Below are 17807 nucleotides of genomic sequence, written 5' to 3'. Positions count from 1 at the left end.
TATTGATTTCAAACTCCCTGATTCATGACAAGATATCTAGAAGAATGATATGTGGAGGAAGGTGTGGCATAGAGTTTAATGTTTTAAATCTGGTCCTTGTGCATGCAAAATAAACAGAAATGGTTTCCCTCTCTGGGGCCATGTCTCTGCCTTGAGTTCCATGTAGAGAATCCTCTGATTGTTATATTGATCTTGTCAACAAACATTTGTGACTTAAGCACTGTAGTTTAGAAAAATGAAAATAACCAGGAAAGCAAGAGTAAAGACAATTTCAGGAGAAAAAAATAACTATAAAAATGTGTTACAATGGTAGAGAGGGGTAGCATTTTACCTACCTGGTTGTAGAGTAACCATTCATTCATAAAGGGAAGACAATGAAAAATTGATCTGAATTCAAGAAGTTTTAACTACTCAAAAGTCCAGAAATTGATGGCTGTGGGACTGACAGTGGGCTGTCCTTGTCTACCTTGCTCCTTCCTGTATAGACTGTTCCCCAAGAGTGGGATGGCAACTGAAAAACCACAACCAGGGGACAGATATGTTAAAATTCACCTGCCTCAAGGAGGGCCATCATTAATTCTAACCACTGAACTTTAGCCTAAATTAGCTGAGTAGATTACATTGTTTTTAATTTTTCAATCACACAAGAGTTTTGAATGCCTTAGCATATAAATATCTGCATTTAAACAATATGTAAAAAGACATTGCTACTAAAACAAAGTCAGCAAACATTCACAACACTTCACAATATTTCCTCATGCTCACATTAAGTATATGGTTTTTGTTCTCTTGTTTGTTTGGTTGTTGTTGTTTTAAACCAGATTCTTCTTAAGCTGACGTGAGCTGGCCTCAAACTCTTCTCAAGAGGCTTCCAGTCAGAGCTGGGCAGCACTATCTTAAATTATATTTTACTCCTTTTCTATTTTTATATGTAAATTGATATTTGCACTTAATGAATCTTGATTCTTCAGGATGGGATTTGGAGAGGAAGCTTGAAAACAGAGGCCCTATAGTTTTCAAAATATGCTCTAGATTGTGGCTTCAGCATTAGCATTTAGCCTCCTGAGGAACAGTCAAGAAATGTAAATCATTTGACCCCACCCACTATCTCCACAATGTGATACTGTAAGGGTCCCAGGAAACATTTATATATATAAATTAGAAGTACTTTAAAGCTGAGAATGGATGAATTAGTCTGTAAAACCATGTTAAAATATATTTATGAACAGTAGGTAACTAGAGACAAACTCTGTTAGTCTTGCATTCCTGTTTCAATTAGAAATATCGCGATTCCAGGAAAGTGGGAGTAATGTTCATGGAAAGACATTTGTAAATTATCTCTAGAGTAATCCATGTCTTTGCTGGGAAGTTTGCTTGTCATAAGTTCTGAAAGTCTCTGAGTAACCCATCCACAATCGCTATACAAGAGGAATGCAAGCTCTATGGCAGTTGACAGGCATGGAAAAAGGTGGTACTCTAGTCCACACATTCCAGACTACAGACTTAAAATGAACAAATGTCTCATGGGATGTTGAAATATCTTTTAGTCATGAAGAGATAACATGAAATGAATCCTATAATAAAAGACTTGTTTGGAAATCATCTCATATTATGGGAGTATTTCTACACAAATAATTCATTCTTCAAATCTATGCCAAAAAGATTATTAAGAGTAAAGGAAGCAAAGGGAAACCTTCTAAGTATTAATCATTGGCTTAAAATTAGAAAAAAAGGAAGATCAGCAATCTCCTTAAGGGTTTAAAAGAAAATTGTACTCAATTCAGATAAGAGTCAAAACTGAGCAGAGGGAAGTTCCAAGAGGCCTTGGATTTCTGTAACAAAGCTTTCGCTATTCTAGGGAGACCTTGACTAAAGTTATCTGACACGTTGGTTGTTATTTAATTTAATTTAATTATGTTGGGGTTAGTTTTATCTCCAGATAGTCCCAGAATAAAGACATTAGATAATGACAGCCCAGTGTTTTAATAAGGAAAGGCAAAATGAAATATACATGTACTACAAAAATATTATATAACATATATATGACTACATGATGCAGTTTCAACATAGATAGCATTCATCTAAAACTCAGCTGTTATACATTTGTAGCATAAGAATCAGACAAGAAAGCAGAGCTAATGAGAACATGAGTTTGATAAATCAACTGTTAAAACACCTCTTTCATGGTCATCTTAAGTGGAAATTTGCGGGTTCATTGGAAAGTCTGTTGGATGGTGTTTTGCTAGGGCAAACTTGAAGGAATGTACAGCTGAAGTGGACACAGGTGAAAGATTAAGGCAGATGCATGAAGGAAGGTTTCATGGAAGCAGACACAAGAGCGAGGATGTTCTGCTAACGCAAGCACATCAAAGGACACATGGTCTAGGATTCTTTGCTAACAACATGTATGCATTAGGTCCCTTCATTGTGTTAGTTGAGCTCCGTTTGTCAGGAATCCGTAGAGAAAAATGTACCAAAAAGCTTCTAGTGGCGTGTTGCAGTTTCTTGCCAGTTCCTTAGACTCAGGATGATTGGCAGATTGATGTCAACTGAGACAGACACACATTGGAGGTAAGACGTGTGGAGGATATGTGATGTTGAGAGGGTACAATGACAGAGACTGAGCTAGGCTTGCTTATAGAGCTAGCTGTGCAAAGCTTGTTGGTCTCGAATCTACTGTTCTTCGCCAAGCACTTCTCTAGCCTCCCTTCAGATCCCTCCTGCTGATTCATGCCAAGACTAAGGCCTGGCTGTCTCTGCTACATAGTGCAACTGCTGCTGATTCGTGTTTTCTATCCCAACTCCACCGAGCTGGTCTGTTCACATAGACTCGAAGTGTTTGAGAGTGGATCCAGCTGCTGTTGCTGACCTATGAAATGAACTGTCAATTTCCAGACAGCTCAGACAGGAGTTGCCCTAAAGAACCTTTCTACACAGGTCTACTTTCCCCCACATTCTTTCTTTTCTACTACCTCTGGTGGGTGGTGGGCTACGAGGGAGATAAAATTGTTGAAGAACCATTATTAAAAATCGGTTTTGAAAAAAACTAAAGCTACGCTCATCATCAACATTGAGTTACCAATTCATGTACTGGCTTAAAAGTCATACATCTAAAATGTAATAAGACAGTCTATTTGCTAGTCTTCTACTGGAAGTCATCTAATAATGTATCACACTACTTTTGTCCTACAGGACCCTTTTATCTTACTGAGACCCTTAAAAACTCATTAATCTGGGAGGCCTGAAGAACATAAAAAGCAGATGATCAATTTGAGAATACTTGATACCACTGCAAATACCTTGATCAAGGATACTTTCATGATTGAGTCAGAATCGCAAGCCTTTCCGATGTCTGGAAGTAGTGATTGTCACAAAACCCAAGGCTGGGTCTATGTTGTTCTGTGCCAAAAAAAAAAAAAAAAAAAAAAAAAAAAAAAACAAAAACAAAAACTAAAAACCAAAAACCAACCAAACAAACAAAACCCCAAAAAACCCAACTTACAGAAGAAAATAATTTCTACCACATCTGCACATGTATACTCTAGGAGAGTAATAATGAAATTACAATAAGATAAAATAAAGATAAACTCTTATATAAAATTCTAAACTGTCAGAGATTCCTGATAAGATCAAATGTTTCATTTTCTCACTGCTTCCAATTCAGCCAAATGTTTGCTTCTTAGCGTATCTCATGAGCAGAATGAATAGAATGCTTTCTTGAACTGGATAAACTTGGGTTCCAGTCTAGAGGTAGTGAGAGTGAGGCCAATCATCCTGTGAAATATGCATAGTTAAGTTGGAGGTGCACTAGAAACTATGAATTTAAGCTATTGGTTTCTTCCTTGGATAATGCTTTTGCTTCTGTTATTTGGTTTGTTATTATGTCTAATTGAGTACTGAATTCATCTGGGAGAGTGGTTTATCGATGGAGCCTTATTCTGGAGTGTTCCAAAATCCAAACACTCATCTTTTAAAAGTGCCCTTTTAAAAATGCCTTAGGAAAATACAACTAGTTTCCTAAGTCCATTTAGGAAATGGTTGCTTTGAACAGTCAGGAAAGATTTCAGGTACTTATGGCATCAAAACATTGGTTTTCCAGCATAGATTTCAGTATTCTTTTCATTTTTGTACATTTATATATGCATTTCAACATGCGAGTGTGGTGCATGGGTGGATGTGTGTAAGAGTTTCTGTGCCATGGTTTTTGGGAAGGGATCAGATGAAGACTTTCTGGAGTTTGTATTTCCCTTCCATCAGGTGGAATTCAGGGTCTTATCTCAGGCTGTGAAGCTTGGCACACATGGCCTTTACCCACTGAGCCATTTTTACTGGCTTTTGTTCATTTATATTACTGCAACCTTCAAGTATATTAGTTTGTTGGAAAACAAAGAAATGCTATCATTTTTTAAAAGAAGAAAGTAAAGATACGGCAACCGTGGTAAGAAGGGTCCTGGAGAAACCCCAGGAAGCTCTGTCGCTGCATAGTTATGGGTATCTGCATTGCTATGATTACAGACATAGACCAAGCTATTTCTAACCAAACACCTTCCAAAGTGTTTGAAAGAGAAAATAGTTAAGACAGACTTGTTTCTTTCCAACAGTTTCATTATCCTTATAAACATAACATGAATTCTATATTTATATCTGTTTCATGTTTTTAGTCAGACTATCTGTTGAAGATTGGCTTCTTCGGAAAGAAGATCCCAAGCTGCTATCTGTGTGGTGGATTGAGGCAGGCAGTGGCAGGGACTAGTTCAGTGACTTCCTCGGGTTACACACTCGCTTCTCTTCTGATAATATGCTCTTGGCAGCCAGTGACTCTTATGTGTCTGTTCTATCCTTCTCTGAACAAACCAATCCAGTATCTGGTCTCATCACATTTTCAGTACCATCTTCTCTAAACTACCAAGTAAGTTTCTCCTCCCTTTAGTGATCATCAAGTGTAGATATATTCAACTATACTCCAACTGTGTCCAGGTAAAATGCTATGTGGTGGGAGTAGGGGAATCAGGCCTGGATTCATTTGGGGTTCTTATTCAATACAGAATAACTGTAACCCAAAGTGAACTTCAGGAAGAATTTACCATTTACCATCTTGTGTCTATGTATAACTTACTCAGTATATTATTAAAATCAGATGTATTCTGGAAACACGTATATGCAGATAGTAAGTGGTTATATAAGTTAATCTGCCAATCATAATATATAATCACATAAAAATTGTGCTCCTATTCACCAAGCTTCCATGTAAACCCATGAAAGATAGTTCCTAACATTAATTGGAGTCTTTTAGTACTTCTACCCGTGATGTGCCACCAAACTTGACAGTATCTTCCTTCTAATGTGGACTAGCACTGGGCTCAGAATAAAGTTTTCCCTGCTACTTCACCTACTGTGTATGTCTTTACTTTAATCTTGAATTATATGTCAAATACTTGGAAACATCTAGCCCAGAACTTCACTACCATTAACTGGATGTTTGTCAGAGATGTTGGTGACATCCTACAGGTGAAGTAGGGTTGAGAGACACCCAACTGATGAATTTGACTCTACGATCTTGGTACAGTGACAGGAAAAGATATCCTGTAAAAGAAACTTAGCTGAGAGCTGTCAGATTGAATACTCAGCAGCTGGAAAACGAAATGTTTCAGTTGTGTGGGCAGCAGAGAGCATCAATCCAAAGGAGTCACCGTAACTAAATGTCTGTTTTTACATCTCTAAGAGCCTGTCGGAAATGCCCGTTATCTGTCTTCAGACTAGAGTTCTATTTTAAAGAACAGTATAATTTCATATGTACTTTCTAGGTTTTTATGTTAGTCGACAGCTTTTAAACAAATTCTTTCATTTACTGATTATTTAACAGCTTACAGGACACACAAAGACCTTTAAAAATCTACTTTATTAACAGGTGAATATTTTGTTTTGATTCCTCTGGAAAAATATTTTCAAAGGCAGTAAAAATAAACCAGATCATTAGCAACCTCTGCATCATTTGAAGACTGTGAGTCATGTTATTATTTTCTAAATGTACTCAGGTTTGTCATTCGATTATTAATTTATGTTTGTTATAGGGAATGTGGTCTTAATTAATATTAGATTATGATTTAAGATGTGTATATAGCTAGTTTTTATGTTTCCTGACTTCTTACCATAACTAAGGATACATATTTTGGGCAATGAAAAGAGTTTATATTTAAATTAAGGGTAATTACAAATGCTTTATCCAAACAAAGCAGGGTAGTAGTTTCTTTAATCCCAAAATTCAGGAGGGAGAGGTAAGCAGATCTCTGGGCATTCAAAGCCACCCTGGCCTATAAACTAAGTTCGAGGACAACCAGGCTATAAAGAGAAACCCTGTCTCAAAAAATCAATAAAACAGTTAAAAATTAAAAAAAATACCTACTGGTGATTTTGTGAATAATTTTTTTTTCCCAAGCAGGCACTAAACCCCAGACTGAGCATTGCTTGAATTCGTGCTTCTGATGATGTGTGGACTATACTCATATAGAAAATAAGCCCATGCACCCTTTCTGTTTTTCAAGACAGCTGATGAAGCTTCACATTTCTGCAGATCCATTAAAACATTTTCCACTCCATCAATGGCTTGTGAAGTCCAGGAAGCAATGCAAGTTTGCTCTTGCTGTTTTTCTTCTTGGACTTTCTAATTACACAATGACTTTTCAAAGAAGCTATGTATTAATACTTTTCCAGATACTGTAAACAGTCAACCAAAAATGCTGGTATTACAAAGATAAATAAAACGCAGTCCTCGTCCACCAGGAGTTCAAATTCTAGTGGACAAATTGCGTTAAGGTTCAGTGATTAAGGAAATCAATAGAACTGAACAAATGTTCCATTTTCCATTTATTTCTGTTGTCAAGAAGTAGCCACTGCAGCAGTTGTGAACTCAGAAATATCGCTTCAGGAACTGCTGAAAAGTACACAGAGAGCACAATGTTCACCAAAATGAAATGTGTAATCTACATTTCACTGTTTGAGTAACAAAATAATTATTCCAAAAAGCAAGAATACTGTCTATCTGTCCCATCTCTTTATTTAATGCATTACAAATACATTACAAAGCACTGTATTATAATTTATTTCAGATCCTCATGTAGTCCTTCTACCTATTAACTAGACTATGTGAGTTTTTTTGAGGTTGATAGGGTTTATTATATATAATTTAAATGGTTATATGATAGCCAAGCAGATAAATTAAGTCCAAACTTATACAAGTCAGAAAAAAAAAGATTACATCTACATTTTTGAATCTAAGGCTTTCATAATTCCATATGCATGAACTTCTCAGAACATCATTGTTTTTCACTTGTCTAGGTCCAGTGACAGGCCCAAAGTGGGATCCAGCTCAAGCAGAGGCCCTAGGGCCTGACACCATTACTGAGGCTTTAGAGTGCTCACAAAAAGGGATCTATCATGGCTGCCCTCCTGAAGACCCAATAAGCAGCTGAAAGAGTCAGATGCAGATATTTACACCCAACCAATGGGCAGAAGCTGCTGACCCTGTGGTTGAATTAGGAAAAGCTGGGAGAAGCTGAGGAGGAGGGCAACCCTGTAGGAGGACCAGCAGTCTCAATTAACCTGGACCCCTGAGGTCTCTCAGACACTGGATCACCAACCAGGCAGCATACACCAGCTGAGATGAGGCCTCCAACACATATATATAGCAGAGGACTCCCAGGCCTGGGTTCAGTCAGTAAAGATGTACCTAACCTTCAAGAGACTGGAGGCCCTAGGGAGTTTAGAGGTCTGGTGCAGTGGGTATGGTGGGCAAATCCTCCTGGATATGGGGAAAAGGGTGAGATATGGGATGTGGAATGGTCAGAGGGTGGACCAGGAGGGGAATCAAATCTGGAGTGTAAAATAAAAAAAGATTGTGTTATTTCAATGCACACAAAAAGACAGTGGTCAAAGCCAATTCCATTACCCCTCCTTTGTATTATTCCCCAATCTTCAGGATTAACAATTCTGTATTTATGTTGGTATTTCAGATTTCACATTAGAAGCAGAACAATGGCTTTGTGCTTCTGTGTCTGTATTATTTTGTTTATTATAATTTCTTCAGTTCTGTCTTTTCTTCTCTACAAATTAGTGAATTTATTTTTTTTCTCTAAAAATAACTAAAGACATTGTTTTTGTAATTAATTGGGAATTCCTGGTGGCTATGATCTGTGCTGTTTTATGCAGCCATCATGGATAGACACATGCATCGACTCCGTTTAGCTGCTGTGACTACATGACTAGTGCTACAATGAACAGGAAAGTTCAGGTATCTGCTTGGTGTGTTATTTCATCAATTTTGGAATCATACCCAGAAGTGAACGAGTCACTCCAGATAGTTAACTTCTTGAGCCATCTGAATATAAACAATGGGAACAGATATGGAGGAAATACATTGAACAATATTTGTCTCTGATTTGTTAAATATGAATAGCAGATTAAAGAACAGGACACTGATTTTTAGCTTTCTGAAAGATGGTACTTAATTTACGTTTAACCAAAATGTTACTTACATGTCTTCTCTCTTGATACCCTTCCAAGCATTTGTTATTCTTTGTTTTTCAAAAATTATAATCTTACTAAAAGTTATCCGATTTTCGTCTCGGTACATTTCTCTGATGGCTAGTGATAATGAACACTTTTCAAACACTTGTTGATCATTTATCTTTCTTATTTTGAAAGATATTTAAGTCTCTGTGGTCTATGCCAGTCTTACACTCGCTGTATAGCCCAAGCTATCTTTGAATTCTTAGCAATTCTCCTTCCTTGGCCAGACAAGTGCTTAGCGTACATACCATCCCAGTCAGCTATACAATTTCAGTTGGATTATTTCTTGCATGCTGATAAGGTTTAAATTTCACTCATACTCACTCTGAATATTGGTTGTTATTGTTCAAGATTGTTTTAGATATGCATTGTCTTTTGCAGTACGAGTTCTGGGGATATATTGTCTAATTCTGTGAAGACTATCCTAGCTAGCTTGATCAAAATTTCATTGAAAGTACACAAAATTTTAGATAGGATATTTATTTTAAAAGTGTTAAATCTTTAAAGTCATGAACATGGCTGGCACTCCCATTGTGTATTTTTTAATTGGTCTCCTTTAATTTTTACTATAGAAATTTTTATTGGATATTTTATGAATTTACATTTCAAATGTTATCCCCTTTATCGGGTTCTCTTCTGGAACACCCCTCTCCCATTCCTCCTCCCCTGTTTTTATGAGAGTACTCCCCCTCCCACCCACTGATGCCCACCTCACCGCCCTAGCATTCCCCTACACTGGAAAAATGAGTCTTCACAGGACCAAGGGCTTCTTCTCCTATTGATGCCAGACAATGCCATTCACAGCTACATATGCAGGTGGAACCAAGGATCTCTCCATGTGATGGTCTGCTTTATTCTTATGGAATAAATTTTAAAAAGTGTGGGTAGGATAAAGATTTATCATCAATAGATAAAATACTTAATTTTGTATGTTCAGATTGAATACTGAAAACTAACATAATATATTTCTCAATTGTGGTAGTTTCCGTGTTTTTAGAAGGGTATTGCTTTGATTATGGCTATAGTCCTATCATCTGTGAGTAGGAATACTTTAATTTTGTTCTTTCCTATTCATGTTTTTTCACTTAAGATTACTGTCCAATTCTAGTGAGTCAAGCTTCCAGTACTGTAATAAATTAGGATGCTGAGTGTAGGCACAGGGGGAAATATATTTAAAAAAAATCATCAGATCCTACTACAAAAACCTATATTCAACAAAACTGGAAAATCTGGAGGAAATGGACAGTTTCTAGACAGATACCAGGTACCAAAGTTAAATCAGGAGCAAATAAACTACCTAAACAACTCCATAACTCCTAAAGAAATAAAAGCATTTATTAAAAGTCTCCCAACCAAAAAGATCCCAGGACCAGATGGGTTTAGTACAGAATTCTATTAGACCTTCATAGAAGACCTCATACCAATACTGTCCAAACTACTCCATAAAATAGAAACAGACAGAGTACTACCAAATACCTTCTATGAAGCTACAATTACTCTTATACTGAAACCACGCAAAAACCCAACAAAGAAAGAGAACTTCAGACCAATTTTCTTAATGAATATTGACACAAAAATACTCGATAAAATTCTTGCAAACTGAATCCAAGAACACAACAAAATGATCATCCATCATGATCAAGTAGGCTTTATCCCAGGAATGCAGGGATGGTTTAATATACGGAAATCCATCAACATAATACACTATATAGCCAAACTTGAAGATAAGAACCACATGATCATTTCATTAGATGCTGAGAAAGCATTTGAAAAAAATTCAGCACCACTTCATGATACAAGTCCTGGAAAGATCAGGAATTCAAGGCCTATATCTAAAAATAGTAAAAGCAATATACAGAAAACCAGTAGTTAATATCAAACTAAATGGAGAGAAACTTGAAGCAATCCCACTAAAATCAGGGACTAGACAAGGCTGCCCACTCTCTCCCTACTTATTTAATATAGTACTTGAAGTCCTAGCTAGAGCAATCAGACAAGGAAAGGAGGTCAAAAGGATACAAATTGGAAGAGAAGAAATCAAGTTATCACTATTTGCAAATGATATGATAGTATACTTAAGTGAGCCCAAAATTCCACCAGAGAACTACTTAACCTGATAAACAACTTCAACAAAATAACTGGGTATAAATTAACTCAAACAAATTAGTAGTCTTCCTCTACTCAAAGGATAAAAAGGATGAGAAAGAAATTAGGGAAATGACACCCTTCACAATAGTCCCAAATAATATAAAATACCTTGGTGTGACTTTAACCAAGCAAGTGAAAGATTTGTATGACAAGAATTTCAAGCCTCTGAAGAAAGAAATTGAGGTAGATCTCAGAAGATGGAAATATCACCCATGCTCATGAATTGGCAGGATTAATATAGTAAAAATGGTCATTTAACCAAAAGCGATCAATAGATTCAATGCAATCCCCATCAAAATTCCTACACAATTCTTTACAGAGATAGAAAGAGCAATTTGCAAATACATTTGAAATAACAAAAAAACAGGATAGTGAAACTATACTCAACAATAAAAGAACATCTGGGAGAATCATCATCCTCTGACTTCAAGCAGTATTACACAGCAATAATTATAAAAACTGTATGGTATTGGTAGAGAGACAGGCAGATAGATCAGTGGAACAGAATTGAAGACCAAGAAATAAACCCACACACCTATGGACACTTGATATTCAACAAAGGAGCTAAAACTATCCAATGGAAGAAAGATAGCATTTTCAATAAATGGTGGTGGTTCAGCTGGAGGTCAGCATGTAGAAGAATGCAAATCAATTCATTCTTATGTACAAAGCTTAAGTCCAAGTGGATCAAGGACCTCCACATCAAACCAGATACACTCAAACTAATAGAAGAAAGAATGGGGAAGGGTCTTGAACACATGGGCACTGTGGAAAATTTCCTGAACAAAACACCAATGGCTTATGCTCTAAGATCAAAAACAACGACTTCGTGAAATTCATAGGCAAATGGAATGAACTAGAAAATATCATCCTGAGTGAGGTAACCCAATCACAGAAAAACACACTTGGTATGCACTTATTCATAAGTGGATATAAGCCCAAAAGCTCGAATTATCCAAGATGCAATCCACAGACCACAGGAAGCTCAAGAAGAAGGTTGACCAAAATGGGGAAGCTCCCACTCCTTTTTAAAAGGGGAAAAATATATCCATAGGAGGAGATATGGAAGCAAAGTTTGGAGCAGCGACTGAATAAACAGCCATTTAGAGCATGCCCCACATGTGGCCCATATATATATATATATATATATACAGCCACCAAAACTAGATAAGATTGATGAAGCTAAAAAAAATGCATGCTGAAAGGGACTGGATATAGATCTCTCCTGAGCACATCCACAGCATGTCCAATACTGATGTCAATGCTAGCAGCAAATCAATGAACTGAGAACAGGACCCCATTTAGGGGAATTAGAGGAAGGATTGAAAGAACTGAAGGGGCTTGCAACCCCATAAGAACAGCAATGCCAACCAGCCAGAGCTTCCAGGGACTAAACCACTACCTAAAGTCTATACATGGACTGACCCAGGGCTCCAACTTCCTATGCAGCCTTGTTGGGGCCCAGTGGATGGGGAAGCCTTTGGTCCTGACATGGTTGGACCCCCAGTGCAGGGGAATTTTGGGGGTGGAGTAAGGGAAGTAGAGGGAGGAACACCTGTATGGGGGAGAAGGTGGGGATGCGGGCTTATGGACAAGAAACTGGGAAAGGGAAAACCATTTGAAATGTAAAAAAATATATCTAATAAAAATTTTTTTAAAAAAAAGGAGAAAATGAATAATTCCCTTACAGAAAGCCAAGCAAAACCAAACAGCTGTAGAAAACAAATGAAAGTGTTCAAAATCTAGAAAAGGAAAAATAAGCAAGAAAGAAAACACAAATTGTAGGGATTGTGGAAATGGAAAATATAGGTAAGCAACAGGAAGTACAGATTAAGTATCACCAACAGAATACAAGAGACTGGGGAGAGAATCCCAGGCTTTAAAGACACGATAGAAGAAGTAAATAAATCAGTCAAATGAAAAGTTAAATCAGAAAATTCCTGACATAAGACATGGAGGAAATTTGGGACATGACAAAAGACCAAACCTAAGAATAAGAGGGAAAAAAAGGAGAAAATTATCAGGTTAAAGGTCCACAAACTACTTTTTAAAAAAATCAAAGAAGAAAAATTTCTAATCTAAAGAAACAGATGCCTATAAATGTATAAGCTTACAGAACATCAAATATATTGTTCCAGAAATAAAGTCCCCTAGCCACATAATAATCAAAACAATGAATGCAGAAAAGAAAAGACTATTACAGCTACAAAATAAAAAAGGAAGTAACAAGTAGAGGTAGACCTGCTAGCATTACATCCAACTTTTCAACGAAGACACTAAAACCTATAAGGGCCTGGACCGATGTCCTCCAGACATCAAGAGAGCACAAATGGCAGTGCCAAATACTTCACCCAGCAAAACTATTAACTACAATCGATGAACAAAAAGAGCATTCCACAATAAAAAATGGCTGCCCATTCTTTTGCTACCTATTCAATATAGTACTTGAAGTCCTAGCCAGAGCAATTAGACAACTAAAAGATGTCAAAGGTATACAAATTGGAAAAGAAGAAGTCAAAATGTCACTGTTTGCAGATGATATGATAGTATACTTAAGTGACCACAAAAATTCCACAGAGAATTCCTAAAGCTGATAAACAACTTCAGCAAAGTGGCTAGATATAAAATTAACTCAAGCAAATGAGTAACCTTCCTCTACTCAAAGGAAAAACCAACTGAGAAAGAAATTAGAAAAAGGACACCCTTCACAATAGTCGCAAATAATATAAAATATCGTGGAGTAACTCTAACCAAGCAATCAAAAGATTTTTATGACAAAAACTTTATGTCTCTGTGGTTAGAAATCAAAGAAGATCTCAGAAGATGGAAAAATCTCCCATGCTCATGGATTGGCAGGATTAACATAGTAAAAATGGCCATCTTGCCGAAAACAATTTACATATTTAATGCAATTCTCATCAAAATTCCAATCCAATTCTTCATAGAGATAGAAAGAGTAATTTGCAAATTCATTTGGAATAACAAAAAACCCAGGATAGCGAAAACTATCCTCAACAATAAAAGAACTGAGGAAATCACCATCCCTGAGTTCAAGCAATATTACAGAGAAATAGTGATTAAAAACTGCATGGTATTGGTACAAAGACAGGCAGATAGATCAGTGGAATAGAATTGAAGACCCAGAAATGAACCCACACACCAATGGTCACTTGATTTTTGACAAAGTAACTAAAACCATCCAGTGGATAAAAGACAGCATTTTCAACAAATGGTGCTGGTTTAACTGGTGGTCAGCATGTTGAAGAATGCAAATCAATCCATTCTTATCTCTTTGTACAAAGTTCAAGTTCAAGTAGATCAAGGACCTCCACATCAAACCAGATACATTCAAACTGATAGGAAATAAAGTGGAAATGAGCCTTGAACACATGAACACTGGGGAAAATTTCCTGAAAAAAGCACCAATGGCTATCCTCTAAGATCAAGAATTGATAAATGGGACCTCATAAAATTGCAAAGCTTCTGTGAGGCAAAGAGCACTGTCAATTGGACAAAATGGCAACCAACAGATTGGGAAAAGACCTTAACCAATCCTACATCTGATAGAGGGCAAATATCTAATGTATGCAAAGAACTGAAGAAGTTAGACTGCAGAGAATCAAATAACCTTGTTAAAATGGGGTACAGAACTAAACAAAGAATTCTAAACTGAGGAATATATAATGGCTGAGAAGCACCTTAAGAAATGTTCAACATCCTTAGTCATGAAGAAAATGCAAATTAAAACAACCCTTAGATTCCACCTCACATCAGTCAGAATGGCTAAGATAACAAAACTCAGATGACAGCAGATACTGTCAAGAATGTGGAGAAAGGGGAATACTACTCCATTGTTGATGGCATTTCAAGCTGTTACAACCACTCTGGAAATCAGTGTGGTGGTTCCTCAGAAAATTGAACATTGCACTACCTGAGGACACAGGTATACCATTCCTGGGCATATACCCAAAAGATGCTCCAACATATAACAAGGACACATGCTCCACTATGTTCATAACAGCTTTATTTATAATAGCCAGAATCTAGAAAGAACTCAGATGTTCTTCAACAGAGAAATGGATACAGAAAATATGGTACATCTACTTAGTGGAGTACTACTCAGGCATTAAAAACAATCACTTCATGAGACTTTTAGGCAAATAGATGGAACTATAAAATATTATTCTGAGTGAGGTAACCCAGGCCAAAAAGAACACACATGATATGTACTCATGTATAAGTGGATATTAGCCCAAAATCTCAGAATACACATGATAAAATTCATAGATCATATGAAGCTCAAGACAATGGAAGACCAAAATATGTATGTTTCAATCCTTCTTAGAAGGGTGAAACAAAATACTCATTGGAGGAAATACAGGGACAAAGAGTAGAGCAGAGACTGAAGGAAAGGCTACCCAGAGACTGCCCCACCTGGGGATCCATCCCATATGCAGACACTAAACCCAGTCACTATTGCTGATGCCAAGAAGTGCTTACTGACAAGAGACGGATATGGCTGTCTCCTGAGAGGCTCTGCCAGATCCTGACCAATACAGATGAGCATGATTGAAGCTATCCATCAGATTGAGCACAGGGACCCCAATAGAGGAGTTAGAGAAAGGACTGAAGGAGGTGAAGGAGTTTGCAACCCCATAAGAAAAACAACAATAGTAACCAACCAGAGCTCCCAGGGATTAAACCACCAACCAAAGGATACATATGGAGGGACCCATGGCTCCAGCTTCATATATAGCAGAGAGTGGCATTGTCTGGCATCAATAAGAGGAGAAGCACTTGGTCCTGTGAAGGTTTGTTTCCCCAGTTTTAGGGAATGGCAGGGTGTTGAGGTGGGAGTGAGTGGGTGGGAGGGAGAGCATCCTCGTAGAAATGGTGCGAAGGGGAATGGGAGAGGGAGGAACCATGAAGGGGATAACATTTGAAATGTAAATACATAAAAAGTCCAATAAACTGTGAAAGAAAAAAAGGAAAGGAATAAAAAGAAAATATATCCATGAAGATTAACTATGATATAGTTTCCACCTTGGTCAGAGCATATTAATCCATGGAAAAGATTACTGCATATTCATATGTATATTAATATATGAATATATATTAATATATTATGGATATATATTCATAACATAATGTGATATATTATGTATTTCATATACTATATATGTGGCTGAAAGGATGCTGATCTGTTAAGAAAAGAAAAATATTTATTTCCTAGGAATTCTTAGTAATTAGTGCATCTCACTTATTCTACCTACTCTATATATATACTGTGTGTTCTTAACTTTATATAAATGATGATATTGTCTCTTGAAACGACCTTTCATTAAACATGATGGGCAGATGAAATTTTAACAACAAGAAAGGTTTTATAGTTACCTGGATCATTGTGTTGGACTCTGTGGCTGAGGTTTCTGGTCTCAAGATGTGAACTAATAACATTTGAGGTTTAAGGACACTATTCATTAGAGAAGCTAAGACTATTTCCAAGTCAGATATCACACACAAACTCAGAGGTAATATTTAATCATAGAGTGATGTCAGGGCAAATCTTTGGCTGGAGACACCCTCCCTGTCAGGAGGAAGCCTTTCTTCTCTTACCCAAAGTCATGATTATGGTGGCCAGAATTTACTGTTTGAAATTCTCATCAGGACACATAATATGTAAGTTGTGTTCTTTTGAGATGTAAGACAATATATTGGGCTTCTCAAAGATTTATTACATGTGACTATACACAAGGGGCATTTCGAGGTCATGAAGGTATCACTGGACAAGCAAGATGTCTCATATCAAAAAGGGGTCCAAGTGAAGAAGTACCAAGTCCACTCATGCTGCTTTTCACACTAGGACAGAGGGATGTGAAGCAATTCCAAACAATGCAACTTAATGATTCTTTAAAACTGTATATATTTATTGTTATTATGTGTCTGTGTGAGTGTAGGCACACAAATGTGGAAAGGGCAGACAGCACTGTTCAATAGCCATTTCTCTCCTCCTACCTCTGTATGGATTCCAGAGATTAACTCAAGTCATCAAACTTTCATTGTTCACTTCACCAGCTGAACAATCTCATCAGCTCTAACAAATGATTTTACTCTACCTGGGATGGTGAAATTAAGAAAACACACAGAGAGCATATTGAATCTAATGTGTATAATGCTTTACAGGTCAAGGGAAAGAACAAATGCTAACACAAGATTTGGTTTGTTCTTTGGTTGTTTTTTGTTTGTTTGTTTTGTTTTTGTTTGTGTTTTTGTTTTTGTTTTTTGCAGTTAAAGAAGCTTCATTCTTAAAGAATAGAGAGACAGAAATGTCTACCCTGAGCTGTGCCTAATGCTTGACCGTGGGTCTCTTATTTGTTTCCGTCAGCTTCTCAATGATGCCTTTCAGAAGACAGTTATGCTAGCTACTCCTATCTCTAAGCATAGTACAGTATCATTGATAGAGTCAGCGGAAGAGTGGAGGAATGATTGAGGCATCCAGAGGGGTCAAGATCAACAGAGTCAACTATCTTGGGCCCATGGGGACTCCCAGAAACTGAACCACCAATCACAGAGTATGAATGGGCTAAACGTAGGCCCTCTTCACATACATAGCAAATTGCAGTATGTTATCAATGTGGGCATTCTAACCACCACAGCAGGGGCTGACTCTTACTCTTTTGCCTTCCTTTAAATCCCTTTCCCCTAGCTGGGCTGCCTTTTCTGGCCTCAGTGGAAGAGGATGTACCTAGTCTGATATACCTTGATGTGCCAATGTGAGAAAGTACCCAGGAGGGCTTGGGTTTCCCTTCTCATTAGGGAAGAGGAGGTGAGGATGGGAAAGAGGCTGGGACTGGGTGGAGAGTATGGAGGGGAGCAGTAATCGGGATGTAATGAATAAATAAAAAATTAAGAAAATAAAGAAATATCTATCTATGAATATGGAACATGGAAGATACTAGAAAGAAAACTCCAAACCAAGAAGGTTAACTAGATCCATGAAATCACAGGAAATAAATCTCATGCCAACCACATCAAAAGAAGGAAAATGCACACACACACACACACACACACACACACACACAAACACAAACATA

General features: G+C 37.1%; 1 long non-coding RNA gene across 1 annotated transcript in view; it reads right to left on the bottom strand.

Moving 5' to 3' along the window:
* Positions 1-6846: 6846 nt before the first annotated feature.
* The window catches only part of LOC147995456 (uncharacterized), a 66208-nt gene continuing 55247 nt past the window's right edge, over positions 6847-17807 (bottom strand). The window contains exon 4 of the long non-coding RNA XR_015684938.1: positions 6847-6931. This is a non-coding gene — a long non-coding RNA (uncharacterized LOC147995456). The remainder of the gene's footprint in view (positions 6932-17807) is intronic.

This window comes from Rattus norvegicus, chromosome 3, assembly GCF_021556685.1.
Source record: "Rattus norvegicus strain SHRSP/BbbUtx chromosome 3, alternate assembly SHRSP_T2T, whole genome shotgun sequence".
Lineage (NCBI taxonomy): Eukaryota > Metazoa > Chordata > Mammalia > Rodentia > Muridae > Rattus > Rattus norvegicus.
The sequence above is the reverse complement of the archived record's forward strand: the minus strand, read 5'-3'. Positions and strand labels throughout refer to the sequence as shown.